The following is a 15,969-nucleotide window of genomic DNA, read 5'->3' as shown; positions in this document are numbered from 1 at the left end:
TTGCCCAAGCATGTGCTAAATATTGCTGCTCTTGACTTTAAACTGCACACCAAGGAATACAGTTTCACCTTCCATTCTGAAACAATACTGAGGAGCAGGGGGAAGAGAATATAAAGGGTTTAGCGAATGCACTTTACTCTGACTCTACAGCAACTTTGTAAAAATTATATTTCAAGCCTAATAAAAATCTCTCAGTATAAAGGGTCCCATCATAAAGCTATTAGAAAGAGATGCTTAAATTGCCAGCATCTTTCTATCTTGATCCAGGCTTTGTTACCCCATACCGACTACCACCATATACTGTTACAGGTCTATAATACAGCTGTGTGCTGCTAGAAATCTTGGCAAAGCATTTCAGCAAGGCTTCTTGCTTTCAAACCGAGAATTTTCACATCAGGTTCCTAATGATGGCGCTAAGTATTAAAACCTGTCTAGAAGAAGTTTCTAAAGTAGGCTAATGAGGAAACACTGCTCTGAAAACAAACACAGGCAAAAAAAAAAAGTATTAGTAAGAAAGTACAAATGAAGTAGTAATGCCATTTTTAAAGACAGGCAAATCAGTGCATACAGAATGCATTTCCACAGATAGGAACTCATGTGTTGGGGGGAGAAATAATACATACTATGACAAAAATACCTTTCCTAACATTTTTTTTTTTCATCTAAAATATTTCTTTGAATTATTGATTCTGCTCTCTGGGGTGTGTGCGTGCGTGTATGTGTGTGTGTGTGTGTGTGTGTGTGTGTGTGTGTTATTTTTAATCACTACAGTTATTTTCATAGTCTTGTTGTTATTCAAACTTGCTAATTAAAATAGAGCTGAAGTTAATACCATAACACAAAAGCCAGGCTGCATTGGTTTCTAGTCACCTTTTAAGAGGCTCTGTCAGAACAGGGTATATTAATCCACAGCAATATGTTTTTGCCACACAGTCCCAAGTCTTATACCCATTTCCTGACTTTGCTCCACTTCCCCCCAAAATGTCTTCTGTATCAAGCATAGTTTTTACGTAACTACAGGTCAGTCAGGTATCTTGTAGTTAACAATATGTAAAATTCTAAATGACAGTGATTTTCTTAGTTTTGGCTTTTATGAGACAAGAACTCAACAGTTCAGAGAATAGAAGGAATTGAATACTATTTAACTAGACTCTCAAAATACCCCATCTAAAATTCTTGGCAAGATAAAATCTCACTGGAGATAACACTGAATATTGGGAAAACTTATGGGTTTGGTTTCCACAATACCATATCTTGCCTGGGCTTGAGATTTTCTTCCTATTTTAACTTATATAAAACCCCATTGTCTATCCCAGAACACCACCAAGGCTTCTTTATCCCACCAGTCATGTCATTTTTCCTTACATTTGGTTGGAAACATTGCATGTAGTTGTCTGGCTAGAAGCTGGATTAAACAAATGGAGAAGAAGAAAGATAGTTTTAAGTGCCTTACTTACTTTATACTTTTTATGTTTCTTGACATTAATCAATGAATTAATTCCATAGTTTATGAAAGCACTGCCCATTTCAGATTTTATCAAGACTCATTCACTTTCCATTACATAGATAGATATTCCTTGACAGGAGGGGCTCAGATTCCCATCTTGTCCCCAGACCAAGCTCTTTTTTACCCTGACCCCCACCCCTTGCTCAATAAAAGTTTATTAAATGAGGGGCACCTGAGTGGCTCAGTTGGTTAAGCATCTGACTTTTGATTTCTGCTCAGGTCATGATCTCACAGTTCATGAGCTCAAGCCTTGCATCAGGCTCATGCTGACAGCACAGATCCTGCTTGGGAATATCTCTCTCTTCTCTCTCTGCCCCTCCCTATGTGCTCTCTGTCTCTCTCTCTCTGTCTCAAAAGGAGTAAACTTTTAAAAATTTTAAAAACTAAAATAAGTTTATTAAATGAATGAATATATCAGACAATGAATTAACAAGTGTCCTGTCCAAGAAATAATGGAAATCAAGAAACATAGGCAAAATAATTAATATTTGAGAAGACTCAGATTGAAGGAGAATCTGAAGGAGAATCACAAGGCCTTGTGTCTAGATACTCACAAAAAGTTGGGTGAGGACTGAGCAAATGCCACCTACTTACTTGTACCAAATAAATATTTCAAATACATTCCTATCCCAAATTACCCCTTCAACCCACCTCAAGGATTTTTGCATCGATGATTTGGCTTGCCAAAACTCTATTTTATCTATGTCACATATTTACATCTGGGTAATAAAATATGCTTTTTGACTCTATAGAAAGGTTTCCATCTGTTTGATTCTCCCTCAGCAAAAGTTACCCTTCCTCACCGAATTCAAATAGAACTATTCCAGATAAAATGAGAAAGCAATTTTTTGGTCAAAAGTAATTTTCTTGAATATGCCAAATGTCTTAGTTTTCAAAGCGTCCTTAAAAGACCATAAGAGTATTATTACAATGCTTGCAAATCTGGTTCTTTTTTTTTTTATAAGTTAATGATGTGGGATGAGAGATATTTCATCTTTTATACAGTTATTTGACAGTGATGAATTTAATTCATTCTATCACATTGAATGATACATTTATATTCAGTATGTAGTTTAAAATTTCATAAATGATTAAAGTCCCTGTCGTTTTAATTATAATATGCAGAGAGCAGCCAGAACTTATTTGCAAAGAATAATGTACAAGTCAATAAATTTGGTGAGTACTCCTGACAACATATAAATAATGACTTTAGAAGTATAACTACCTGTAGTTGAAAACTAAATAACAAAGGTTCGTGTTTGGGTTTTTATAAACTAGCTGATCTAGCTTTCTGTAGAAGCTCTTTGGGGTTATAATTTGCTTTATTAAATTGAAAACACAATAATGCAATGACATTACATTAGTAGTGAACCATTTTCAACTAGAGTCCAGCTTGAAATTAATCAAACTTGGTCACATTCCTGCCCCTGGACCTCGGTCACTGGAAAGAACTTTGGGTTCTCAGAGCTTCCCTGGTATCCTTTAAACCAAAAATTGTCCCCAAGAGAGTCTGATCTTCCCACCCAACTGGATGGCTCAATACTTAGGACCATGTTGTCGCTATCACCACTCCCCACCCCAGACTGTACACTGCCACTTACAGCTGGACTCGTTTCCATCAATAAAAGGGCCTCCTTCAATCCATTTATTTATTCATTTGGCAAAACATTTACTTGCCAGCCATGACTCTGCCCTCTGAAGTTACAGAACTGCACACAAAGGAAAGGCCTGGCCAGAATAGATTGGCCTGCACTGGACAAAGAATGAAAGAAACCAGATGGTTAGAAGTTTATGGGCGCCATGGGTTTATGTAGAATTATAAGGTATAACCCAGTCCCTCCTGGACCTTACATTTCATTCATTTCAGGGTATTCCTCTCTACCTCAGAATTCCATTTCATCACAAGAAATCAAAGCTATACTGACAATGGAGACAGCCTTTGCTTGAATCCTTCTTTAGGTTCAGGAATAACTATTGGGATGATCTAATTACTTTCTGGCACTTAATGACTCAAATGGGCTTAAGGCAATTCCTCCTCTGAGGGGCATCTGAGACTGTCCCCCACAACAGGTCCATTGGAAAAGCAAGCATTGGTGTTGCTCACGCAATCTTAGCACGCTGAAGGTTGATCTTGGCCAACAGGTCTATTAGGTCAACCTTCTTGTTAACGTTTTGAACCTGGTATCATATGAATAGACTGGAAGTGAGGTTTAAATGTGTGCCTCACAAAAGCATGTCATGATGAGCCCAGTCATCATTCAAGGTCTGTGCTAAGAACAGAAGACAGAAAAGAAGCTGAAATGGTAATATCGTGTCACCTTTGTTTAGTTTCAAACATCTGTGGCTGAATACTATGAGTCCATACCAGGAAACATTTTTTGAGAGCATGGCTGCTCAATTTATGGGAAGTTTTGTCTGTACGATAACTGCAGGGCTGTATCTGTAGTTTTATCGCAGCTGGTCCTTTTGATGTTTGTGTTTCTCAGAAGTCAAGAAAGAAGGAAGAAAGGAGGGAAAGGAATGGAAAGAAAGGAAGGAGACATAGGAGGGAAGGAAGGAGTGAAAGAAGGAAGGACAGAAGGAAGGAAGGAAGGAAGGAAGAGAGGGAGGGAGGGAGGGAGGGGGAAGGGAAGGAAAAAGGGGAAGGAAGGAAGGAAGGAAAGAAGGAAGGCAGGGAAGGAAAGAAGGGAGGAAAGCAACCACTTACAAATATGGATTCCAAGCCTCCAACATATGAATTTCACAAACATGAAGGAGATGTTAACATCTCAGAGGACACAGGAGGATAAAAAGAGAGAAAAGTCTTCTCTGTGATGCTCTAAGAAAAGCTATTCTTTCTGATCCATTCTGATCCATCCCACTTTTCTTCAGGTCTTCTCCTATCCCACAACTCTCACTCCAACCCTTCCATTCCCAGCATGGCCACCAAAACACAGGAGAAATCCTGTGCCCGTTTTAGAACTGAAATACAAAAACTAAACTCTCTGCCTATTACCCAAACAGATGAGTTCACCGTCATCCCTAAGCAGGGTATCCGGTGGAAACAGCAACAGACCTTTAACCAGAGCGCGGGGGCAGGGTGACAGCCTAACGGACTCCCACCTACCATCCCTCAGGGTTAATAAGCCACCTGTCTTGAAAGTAGCAGTCATATTGGTCTTTGAGGCCTATCCCAATACTTAAACTCTTGATGAAGTTCTTACGTGCCAAAGGAACTTACTAACAAAGCCACTGAGTCAATTTAACCTCGGGAAACTGGACCCAGTAGACTAGGCTATCAGAGTTTTGTGTTGAGATAATTACTGCACTAAAGAGAGCATATGGGCTGTCAGAGCTGGCACATGGCCTGCACCAGCTGTTACCTGGGCGCTTTGGAAAACCTACTGAACAGCATTTTGGACACGGCACAGCTCTGTGTAAGTTTTCCAAGGCTTCTACTGGGAGTTCTTCATAATAAATTTATTTCCTGTATCAGGGAGGATTGCACCCAGTAATGTAACTGGAACAAGCATGTTAAATTTTTCTGGCAGATAGAGAATCACTGGCTAAAAGGGAAGAACAATCTGGGGCATAAACCGGCACAAAGCCTGCAGAGCCGGGAATAAGCAACACATTAACTAGAACAGGTCCCCCTGACTTAAAACATGAAAAAGATCCACCTAACACAGGGAGAATTTCTTTGAAAACAGTTGACAGAGCAGATAATCCACTGAAACATCTACCACAGTGGCTGGCACAAGTGAGAGTTGTCATTTTTATTATTCTATTATTAAGCCTACCTCGTAGACATACTCGGGATTCCCGAACGGCCAGGCGTTCTGCTGCAAGAGCTCCTTCCCCTCAGCAGAGCATCTCTCCAAGAAAGAATATTAAAGTGTCAGCCAGTGAATGCCTGTTAAGGACAACAGCTTTCCTCTGTAGGTACCACATTTTCTTCTGAACACCCCTCAAACCTGACAGCCCTCGTCTCCGTGACAGGCACTCTCGAAGTCCAGCTACCCTCGCAAGTACAATACAGCCACAAGCCACATGGACGGAGAAATCCGAAGACAAACCAAAGAAAAACAAGGGGTAACGGAAGGTTTTTCATACTAGAGTTGTCATACAGAAAGACGAATTTCAGTAAATATAACCAAACTATACGACATTAATAATTAAGCTTTAATGTCAGTAATAATGTTATCACAGTGTAACTCAGATTCAACTTCCTTATTGAAAAATGATTTTTTTCCCTTCAAGAATGTCAGGGACACTAACTCTGGGCCACAGCAGCCCCTCATTACCGAAAAGTCACTGCAACATCGATTCAATGGAGGTGAGACCGGACTTTTATTTTCAAATTCAAACCTTGTAATCTCTTTAAAAACAGGAGTAGGGTGAGCCTCACAGTCACAGCTCTCCTCCACCTGTTTGACAAGGAAAGTTAGCTTCACTCCGAGGAAATAATTTAAAGCCACGTTTACTCACAAAACACATCTCGCTCAAGGTTTTCTTTCGAATCAGAAACTACACCCCATCTCGATTAAGTGAATTTACTTTGAGAAAATACACAGCCATTAAAGACCAGCTCTGGAGGCACTGAGTCCGGACCTCTTTTGTCATATTTCCAGAAGGACAGACAGCCGATTTGGGTTCCCAGACAAAGACAGGCGTGCTTTGGTGGAACGGGTAACGTGTCCAACTTGGAAAAATTCAGTCATTAGATTTAAATTTTTAAAATGTATGCCTTAAAAACATTCAGGACGTTTAGAAAATCTCCCGCATTACATCACAGTAAGTGCATCCCCACATTATATTTTGCAAGCTTTAGCAAATAAAAAAATCCCCCAGAAGAATCTTAATTCTTATCTATGGAAAACATTAAACTGCTAAGCGCTAAGAACTGGAATTAGTCCTTAAATCTCTAATGAGAATAATAAAACATGAGTGCAGTTTGTGCTGTAACTTGATAAGGCCTGAATTTACTTGCTGTTCGGAAAACTCACTGATCCAGCAGTATGGCTTTTACTCCCTGAGGTCCAGGAAACAGTATCTGTCCTCCAGGAACCTCCTCTGCGGTAAGCACTTCTTATCAGTGCTATCAGAGGACCGAGATAGCAGGGTAATATCTAGTAACAGCAGCTTTATGAGATGATCCATTACTGATTTAAATCAATCTCAAGCAGGTAGTTCTTAACCCGTTCAGAGCAGATGCGACCCCCGCCACAGGCGGCCCTCCAACTCTCTCCGGACACTGCCTACTGCCGGTCTTCAAACTCCCAGGGAAGACATTAACTGCAAAGCCCAGTTTTTGCCCTCAAAACGAAGTTCCTTTTTAAAATCTCGCTGCTCTGAAAGATTACAGACTTGAGCCTCCCGACCAAAAATTGAAATCCAATTTTAGTTGTAATGATCAATTCTGCGTTCGCTTGGTAGATACACATAGCAGGAGCTTAATGAGCCTGTTAGCAATTTGCTAAGACCCAACAACTTGCTGTGAGGAATGTGAAGATAAAACAAGTCCCCTTCTACTCTTGGGGAATTTTGTTAAAGACATATTTGCTGGGAAGCAGGTCCCGCTGCTTATAGTGTGCCTACAAGATCAGCATAAATGCGAATGGAAGAATGTTTAAGAGCAAATTAAGCCCTGCATTTCAGGAATTAAGTGAGTGGGGACGTCAGATGGACGTACGCTATTAGATTTTCGTATGCTCCAAATGAAAAGTGTTCTTGAATATCCTCACACTGGAAAAAATAAATGCTAAGGACAGATTTGGGGCTTACTTGTACACTGAAATGAGAAGATACACACACACACACACACACACACACACACACATACACACACACGTAGATGTAAAATAATAGATTTTGGTGCATGAGGGGGCTTTAAATATTGTCAATTTACCCCACTAATTTTACAGAGAGAAAATGGAGGCTTTGAGAGATTCAATAACTTACCAAGGTCACACCTAGATATTGACAGAATTGAAATCTCCTAACACTTGCTAATGCTTTTTCTAGTATACCTTGCTGCTTTTAAATATCTTTGTGAGTATATATAATTCCACATACATATGAGAATTTAGCACTTTCTGGGTTTCAGAGCTAATTCAAGCTATGAACAAAAACAGTCATCATGTATTAAATATTTAAGATTAGTTATGTTGACTTTTGGTTGATGTTTTATTCCCATATCAATTAGGTTTGAATACATTCACCTTTTCATTCAGTATCAGGAGTGTAAAGTGTCAAAGTCAGATACGTACAGAAAACCAAAATTTGGTACTATGCAGCTATGCAGAGTTTAGGACACCATCCCTATTCCACCCCCACCCCCACCCCCCGTATAATGCTGCCTTTAAAAACTTAGATAAATATTCAAACTTCTCCACTGTTATTCAATTGTTAGTTTTCAAGCTCTCTGAACTTGCCGAAGTTAGTAAAAACACAGAGAATTGCGTTTTATTTTATTGCAATAGAAATGAATGAAAACACTTAAACCGCAGTGCTCCTGGCAGTTACTCTGTAAAACAGAAGCATGCTTTTCGATTTCTCTCACATTAGCATTTAGACACTTTTCACTAGTGCAACTTTTTAAAAGTTTATGAAAGCTTCCCTTAATTAACTGCATCTGGCTCTGCTACGGCACCAATAATTGATTTTCTTTTTTGGTATTTTATTGTTTAAAAATGTATTCTACTTAGACACCAGCAAGCTAACAAGCAAAATGCCCTTTGGCAACTTTGCTGCTAGGTACACACTTCCTTCTCCTCGGCTGTTGGTGTCTATTTCGGCTTCCAAACTTGTTCACCTGATCCTGTCCAATTGCTGAAGTACAGACCACCACGTAGAGACCCACAATAATAGGCTTCCCCTTGAGAGAGCCACATGGGACTTCTGTTCGATCCTTTCATGTAGAAACGGCATGCAGGGTATTTTATGATTCATTTTTCCCTTTTTGATAAGATATGAAAGAAATATCAAAAGAAATTCAGAGATATTTCCATTTTCTCAGAATGAGATGAAGTACATAAGAAACATGCTATTTTTCCCTGGCATTCTGGGTTCATAAAGTGAGAAAATTATCTTTACTGCTATTTTTGTTTGATGTCTGAAAACAAGATTTCATGTCTTTTTGCGTTTTTACCCTTTCAAATGAAATCACCTAGCTAGTGAAGGTATTTAACATAAGAACTAAGCAGAATGATGCCTAGCAACTGTGATTTTAGTAAGTGCCAATAATCATTTGCTTATCAAATTAACAAAACTCAAAAAAGCAACATGAAACACACAAGGACCAAAATCTTTTAACCCCCAGATGAAAAAACACAATGTTTATGAACCGTAGAATACTCCAGCAATATACTTTTAATACTTTGAATATTTAGTTAATATGAAACAAATGTTTTTTTTATCTAACATACATAATTATCTAACTATCGTAGCCAGAGGCTGCAGGTTTATAGAAGGCGGCACGTAGCCTTCTTCCTTTGTGTTATTTAATCACATTTCCTAACAGATCTTCAAATGTCAAGGTTGTTCCTAAGATTTAAGGGGTGGGCATTTTTATATTTGGTGTGCTATAATCAAATCACTTTGTCACTTATCACTTCAACATGCTTTGGCTTTCCAATGATTTTATGCATTCGGTTTCCTGGATGTTTTAGCAATCTTATCAAACCATCGCTTTAAAGAAAACCAGGATCAATGGATTTAGTATCACATATACCATATTTATTCAGTGGCCTAAAGCTATAGTTCTCCCTGTCTTATCTTTGCAATCCTTCATTCTCTTATACATGAATAGGAGCCTTATATTAATATATTTAAACCAAAGTAACATGCAAATGTGTGATCTTTGCAATCAATCTGTATGTATGTGCCTTTAGAATGTAGGCTGGCAGCACGTTACCTTTACCAATGACCTTGTTTATAAATGACCTATTAACACATTTCAGCAAAGTTTGCTGCCAAATCACCCTTGATCAGTTTTACAAAAAAAAAAAAAAAAAACCAGTCAGGTGCCATTAGGACAATTTCAAGACATTCTATATCAGACACCAATTCAATATTCCTTGCATTGGAAATTACAACCCCAGAAATTCAGAAGGCCTTTAAAAAGGGAACACTTGGAAAATTTCACATAAATCTAAACATAGTATTATATTTCAGCCATCCTTCTCAATTCCATGACAACAGTAAGGATGAGAGGGTAGGAATTCCAGAGCGATTAGGATATCTGTAACGCCAGAGATTTTAAATGGATTTACTTTTTGCTTATTGTTTATATTCCTCTTGGAAGTTTGATTTGAATCAAAAATGTATTTCCGTCTTAGTTTTGAATCCTTTCCCCCACCTTAAGCAAGTATTATTTGTAGTATGTTCACGCAGAAAGGAAGATAAGTAATAATACAGTGCAGGCTCCAAGTAAAATCTAGCCCAGTACAGACAGCGTAATAATGATGTCATTAAGACTCCTGGCTGAATGGGATTCAGACAGAACTGTTGTATAGCTGCAGACATAAATCTGAAAGAACTTTTTGGCTACATTCTCAGACTTACCTTGAGAGATATTTAGGAGCTCCAGCAAAATGAGTTGAGAGAAATGCACTCAAAAGAAGAAGGTATGCAGACTGCAGACAGAGATGTAGGCCCTATAGGTGCATCCTTCTGAGATACAGGAGGAAACAGTTTGTTAAATGGATAAAGACAGAGAATCTGAAGAAGAAGAAAACAGAAAACAAATAAACCTTAATTCTAGCACAAATAAATGAGAGAAAGGCAATTGTAGGGCTGCTCAAAGCCTTTTTGCCTAGCTGAATGAAAGCAATCCCTAAGACTGAATGGGTAATGAGATCCTGGCTCCTGAGATTTTAGCTTTCTTAATCATGTTCATAATTAATTCAAGAACATTGATAATTTCATTACATTCTTTTTGTCTTATCAATAAATGATGTGCCTGCACTTTTGGTCCTGTGTACAGGGAGAGGAGAGATGCTTTGGGTAATATTGCACTAGGAATAGTGGATATATATGATCCAAAAAGGTGAAGTGGTAATTATTATCCTTGACCAGCCTTCTATTATCAGAACACGATGACAAGCAGCTACAAATAATTAATAAGCTTTTTATGCAGAAATGCAAAGCCTTTGAAGAAAAATATGCTGCAAGTAGAATTCCTTACCAAAGATTATGTACATAGCCTGACACGCTTCTACAGAGAAACAGTTTGAAACGGAACTCGCTAAAATGCATGCATCGCAAACACAATACGAAAATCAATAACTTGTTTTTTAAATATCATTTAAAAAAACTTTTCTGCATCTTAATGTTTTATTAAAAAAAATTCTGTGTCCTTCCAGTTGTCTTCCTAAAGTCCTTTCCAGGATCAACCTACAAAGATGTTAAACTGAACTACCCACTCAGTGAAACCTCCTTTAAAAAAAAAAAAAAAAAAAAAAAACTAAGATGGAAAGCTCTCTGTCATTATCTGTCAGTCATCATCAAAGGGGCCCTTTTCCTTTACGGTTTTCTATTCACCCCCATGTAAATTTTCACAAAGCCATCGCTCATTAGTTTCACAATCCATGTTCAAGGGTTTGGAAGGAATGTTGAAAACCACTTAATAGCTTGAAACAAAAAGGCAGCTTAGCCTCCCAAACCATTTAGATAATTAACATCAAATTAAAATCTTGTCAGTTAGGAAGAGCTGCAAATATGAAAATTCTCCTAATTGGTAGCAAGAATAACATTTCAGTTTTAAATACAAAGTATGTTGCAAATAATTCAGCCTCAAGTGCACACAAGTGATACACGGACTAACATTTTTTTAAGTAGACCAATATGGTGGGATAAAATCTCAGCAGTGGAAGCCATTCCGCAAAAATGTCTCAACTAACTGTGCTATTAAAGATGAAAACAATTCATAAGATGCTAAAAAGTATGCATGTTGGCACTTCGATCTGATTACTAATCAAAACAGTCTTTGAGAAGACACTGCAGAATCACTTAGTAAAGCAAGCTGTTGCCCGTGACATTGATATATGGGACAGAGATGATGTATATACTGGGTGGCTTTATCAGTAAATCACTGACTCTATTTACTTCCCCAAGGAAAAAGACCTGTCCCTGAAAGAGAACTCTTTGTTAGAGCCACCAGTAGGGGATTAATATTGGCAAAACATTCAATTTGGATATAGTCCTCCAGAAGATTCATAAAACAATAATTTAATAAGTTAACGGACAAAGATTTAGCACATTGGCAGCATACAACTGCCTAGAGAACATTAAGTTTCTTTATTAATTTCATCAAATCCTTTCTCTGTGAAGTCAATTATATAGGTTCTAGCTACCAGTGACCTATTTCTCAACTAAAGACAACACATTTCAGGAATTTTAAGTCCCTAAAAACAACTTTTCAATAACATACAAAATAGCACCATACAGACCAACTGCTGCTTAAAAAACTATTTGATGGCAGTTACATTTAGGCTTAGATGTCAATTTCCACATGTTCCACAGAATTATAAACATTTCAGGTCTGCTTTTAAAGTTCCAGATAGGTGGTAGACATTGCAAAGAAAATATACCACGTTAATGCACATCCAACTGAATTTCAGGGACAGAAACTGGAAGGGTAAGTTTCCAAGGAGCAGTAGGATTAAAAGACAAACAAATCTGTGTGCTAGTGTGTGACACATTGAAGGGTTTCAAATCCTATCACTTTTGCATATTCCCTGCCAGCCTGAAGAGAAACATCAAGGCATAGTTCTTGACACATCTTGCAAATTCTGCCCTGACAACCAATCAACCACTAGGTTGTAATGCTTTGACCTCCTCAATGATTCTACAACCTGTCCATTTCTCCTTTCGTTCCCAAAGTCAGTACTTCATCCAAGCCATCAGATCTCATTGCCTGGATTCTGTTATTTTTAAATGTTCTTCCTGCCGCTTCTAGGTTCACTTTCTCCTTTCCGCTCTCAGGCCACTGCCTGTCACTTTTTCAAAACGTAAATCTTATCATGTCATTCCTCTGCTTAAGCTTTCAGTGGCTCCCCATTTTCTGCCCAAAAGATTGTTTGCAGACCCATTTTTTCTGGCTCCTCTTTACCTCTCTTAGCCTCACCTTCTAACCATACTGTTCCCTTAATCGTATGAATCACTTTCTGTTTGTTGGATTGCTCTTTTCATTTAGCCTTTGCAACATGCAGCACCCTGCCATGTCCAGTGATTGATGGCCAATTATTTTCTAATTAGATTTTATAAGACACCTGAAGATTTTTTTCTTCAGTTGCTCCTTGCAATTTCTCAAAGTTCTCATTAAAATCAAGACTTTATCACCGGAATTGAGGGTTCTACTTGGGGTGACTGCAGCTGCAGTCTCTCGGTGGGCTTCAGCGGCCCCCAACCTCTCAGGCAATCACACAGCCACTCACCTGGCTATCCTTGTTTGTAGACCTTGCTGTTTCCTTTCCCACAGAACTCGAGTGTCAAGTAGGAGCCCTAAGTTTCATCTATGTTTAAATTTGATCAAATACAGTCTATTCCTGAAAAAGCAGGGCATTGCTCGTTTCATCCCACTAGAGGGATATCCGTGTACTTTGCTACAATTATTCTATCAGTCTCCGACACATTTTCGCTTCCTCTGTTTTACATCTGTGTTTGAGTCTGCATGGGAAGGTGAAAGTTGCTAGAACTGAGAAAAACCAGATAAAACGGTTTGAATATATATCATATTAATACATCAAAGTTGTAGTTCATTTCTACCGCGTTCTTAAAATTTTCTCTTTTGCTTCCCCAAAACTAATTTTTCAAAAATGTTTAACGTGGGGGGAAATGTGTATTCTTTGCTTCTTATATATTAGACATTTTGTGTAACTTCAATATCGTGGCAATTAGGAGGAATTAAGTATAAAGACACACAAAAGGGTGTGTGGAATATAATGGGTGCTCAAAAAATCTTTGTTGAAATAATAAATAAAAGTAAAAAGAGCCTATAAAACTCAATATCTGGGACATTACTCTACATTTCCACCCGATTGCTTTATAAGAAAAATTTGAATTTGACCAATTCGTTGATAACTAAGGTTTGGAAATGCGTAATATATTTTTGCAAAGATTTTCATCAATAATATAGAAGCTTCAACACTTAAAGTGTTTTCGAAGTTCCCTGATCAATCAGAATGACTTCCTGATGATACCAAATAAACGTAGTCTGATTGAAAAATAAACAAGGCCTCACCGGAATAAAAAGAGAAAGGGGCGAGAGCAAAGACATGGTCTTCTATTTATAAGGAGTTAAGAAAGTGCACTAGATAAACAGAGGGGTAAAGTTATAACAGGCCCAGCTGAGAATTAGCCAGGGGTCTCCAGAGGGCTGGGGACCCGTCGACCACTCGACCACTCGACCACTCGGAGTGAGCTACTCCCTCCTTGACAAACACTGGTTAGGAGATTTCACTCTACTGTCTCAGTGTATTACTTGATATTGGAAATAATTTCAAGGTTTAAACTGTATTTTAGCAGGGCAACTCTAAGAAAATGCTTAGGGGATAATTTAGAAGAACGTGATATTTACGTTACAATTAGACATAAAAAGAAACGCCTGTATATTTTCCCCTTTTCTTGTCCCCTTTTCTATTTGAGAAAGTCTCTTTATTTTACATCGGAGTTTAAGAGGCCTCTTCTTTCTCTAGCTGGAGATTCAGAGGCTCGAAAAAGAGTTAAAACAAAGTCCTCTAAATACAAATGACAAAAAGAAGACATGGTTTTTCCACAACGATTTTCCTTACATAAGAGACAATAACAAGCTGACAAGTTTAGAATCTTACGGAATTTGAAAAGGTCAGTGGGCTACATAGAACCCACATAGGTGAGCAAATATTCTACTGGAATGAATCTTTCTGAGAGCATATTGAAATGTTTTACTTTAACTTTTTTTTTTTCATGAACATCTTTAGGAGCCGTTTCTTAGACCATTCTAAACCCTTCTTTAATCTGAAATGGTATATATTAAATATTTAACTTTTCTTGATAGTGTAGAGCCAGATCTGTGATAGCTCAGAACTACTGCTCTGTAAAACCATGGCCTTGGAGACATATGCGTAGTACCAGCTCCATGTTATAGATAAACCAAGGCTGAGGGGACCTGAGTTCTGCTGGGTCATGATGCTTGTACATGATGAAAGTTGCATCCCCCCTCTTCACTGTATGGCCTTTCATGCAATGTAGGCAATCTAAATGATGAAAATCAATTGAAAATAACCAATTACTAATTACCTAACTTTACCTTTGACCTATCATTTATGTGGTCTTTCCTTTCCATATAGTCATTCTTTGGAAACAAGATATTTCAGGATGCCAGTAGCCACGGATTTCCTTCCACCAAATTTTCCCAGAAATTCCAGAATCTCCCAGAGCATGTTCCACATTGTTTGGAGGGCAGAGAAGGGGAGCATTATTGGAATCACCTCTGGGAGAGAGTAAGCAGGCCTAACATACTGGAGCCTCACAGTGGGGCTGGGGCTCCATTAGGACAGAGGAGAACATCACTCCAGGGACACCAGACAGGCCCCTACTGAAGTGGGGATATAGGAGGCAATTAGTGCCCAGGAAATATATGGCAATTGTTTTGGTTATCACAATTAGAGGAAGGTGCTACATGAATCTAGTGGGTAGAGGCCATGGATATTGCTAAACATCCTGCAATGCACAGGACAGCCTCCCAACAACACAAAATTATCTAACCTAGGGGCACCTGGGTAGCTCAGTTGGTTAAGCTTCTAACTCTTGATTTTGGCTCAGGACATGATCTCACAATCGTGAGACAGAGCTCAGCGTCAGGCTCTGCACTGAGTGTGGAGCCTGCTTAGGATTCTCTCTCCCCCCTTTCTCTCTGTGCCTCCCCCCTTCTTGTGGGTGCTCTTTCTCTCTGTCAAATAAATAAACAAACATTAAAAAAAAGGAATGATCTGCCTAACAGATTAATGGGGCCAAAACTGGGGAACCTGGTTTAGGATAAGGCTTTTCTGAACACCTTTCTCCTCCATCTTCCCTCAGTCTTATAGAGGATGGAGTTGAATAACAGAGGTAGTGCATAATTTCCTCTTTGTTGCCTTCTCATTTAGGCAGCTGGGATGAACATACCAGTGAGGTGGTTTCCCCTCATGGTCCCCTTCCCCAGGAAGGGTTTCCCTGTAGCCTAGTTGTTAAGAGCATGGGCTTTGGAGTCACACAGACATGGTTTGATCCTAGATTGGCTATGGGATTATAGGCAAATTATTTATTTTATTTAATCTTCAGTTTGCACATCTGTAAAACAGGCAACATACTACTTACCTCCCAAGTTGAAGGTCAGATTAATTTCTCAATTCCAGCTACTATGCATGGCCTTCATCTGGATCTCAGGGTTTTGGTGGGCTTTTTTGTTTGTTTGTTTGTTTGCTTGTTTGTTTTGCATGGACTACTGTCATATTCTCTTC

The sequence above is a fragment of the Hyaena hyaena genome, unplaced genomic scaffold, assembly GCF_003009895.1.
Source record: "Hyaena hyaena isolate Hyena2069 unplaced genomic scaffold, ASM300989v1 scaffold_715, whole genome shotgun sequence".
NCBI classification, from domain to species: Eukaryota; Metazoa; Chordata; class Mammalia; order Carnivora; family Hyaenidae; genus Hyaena; species Hyaena hyaena.
The sequence above is the reverse complement of the archived record's forward strand: the minus strand, read 5'-3'. Positions refer to the sequence as shown.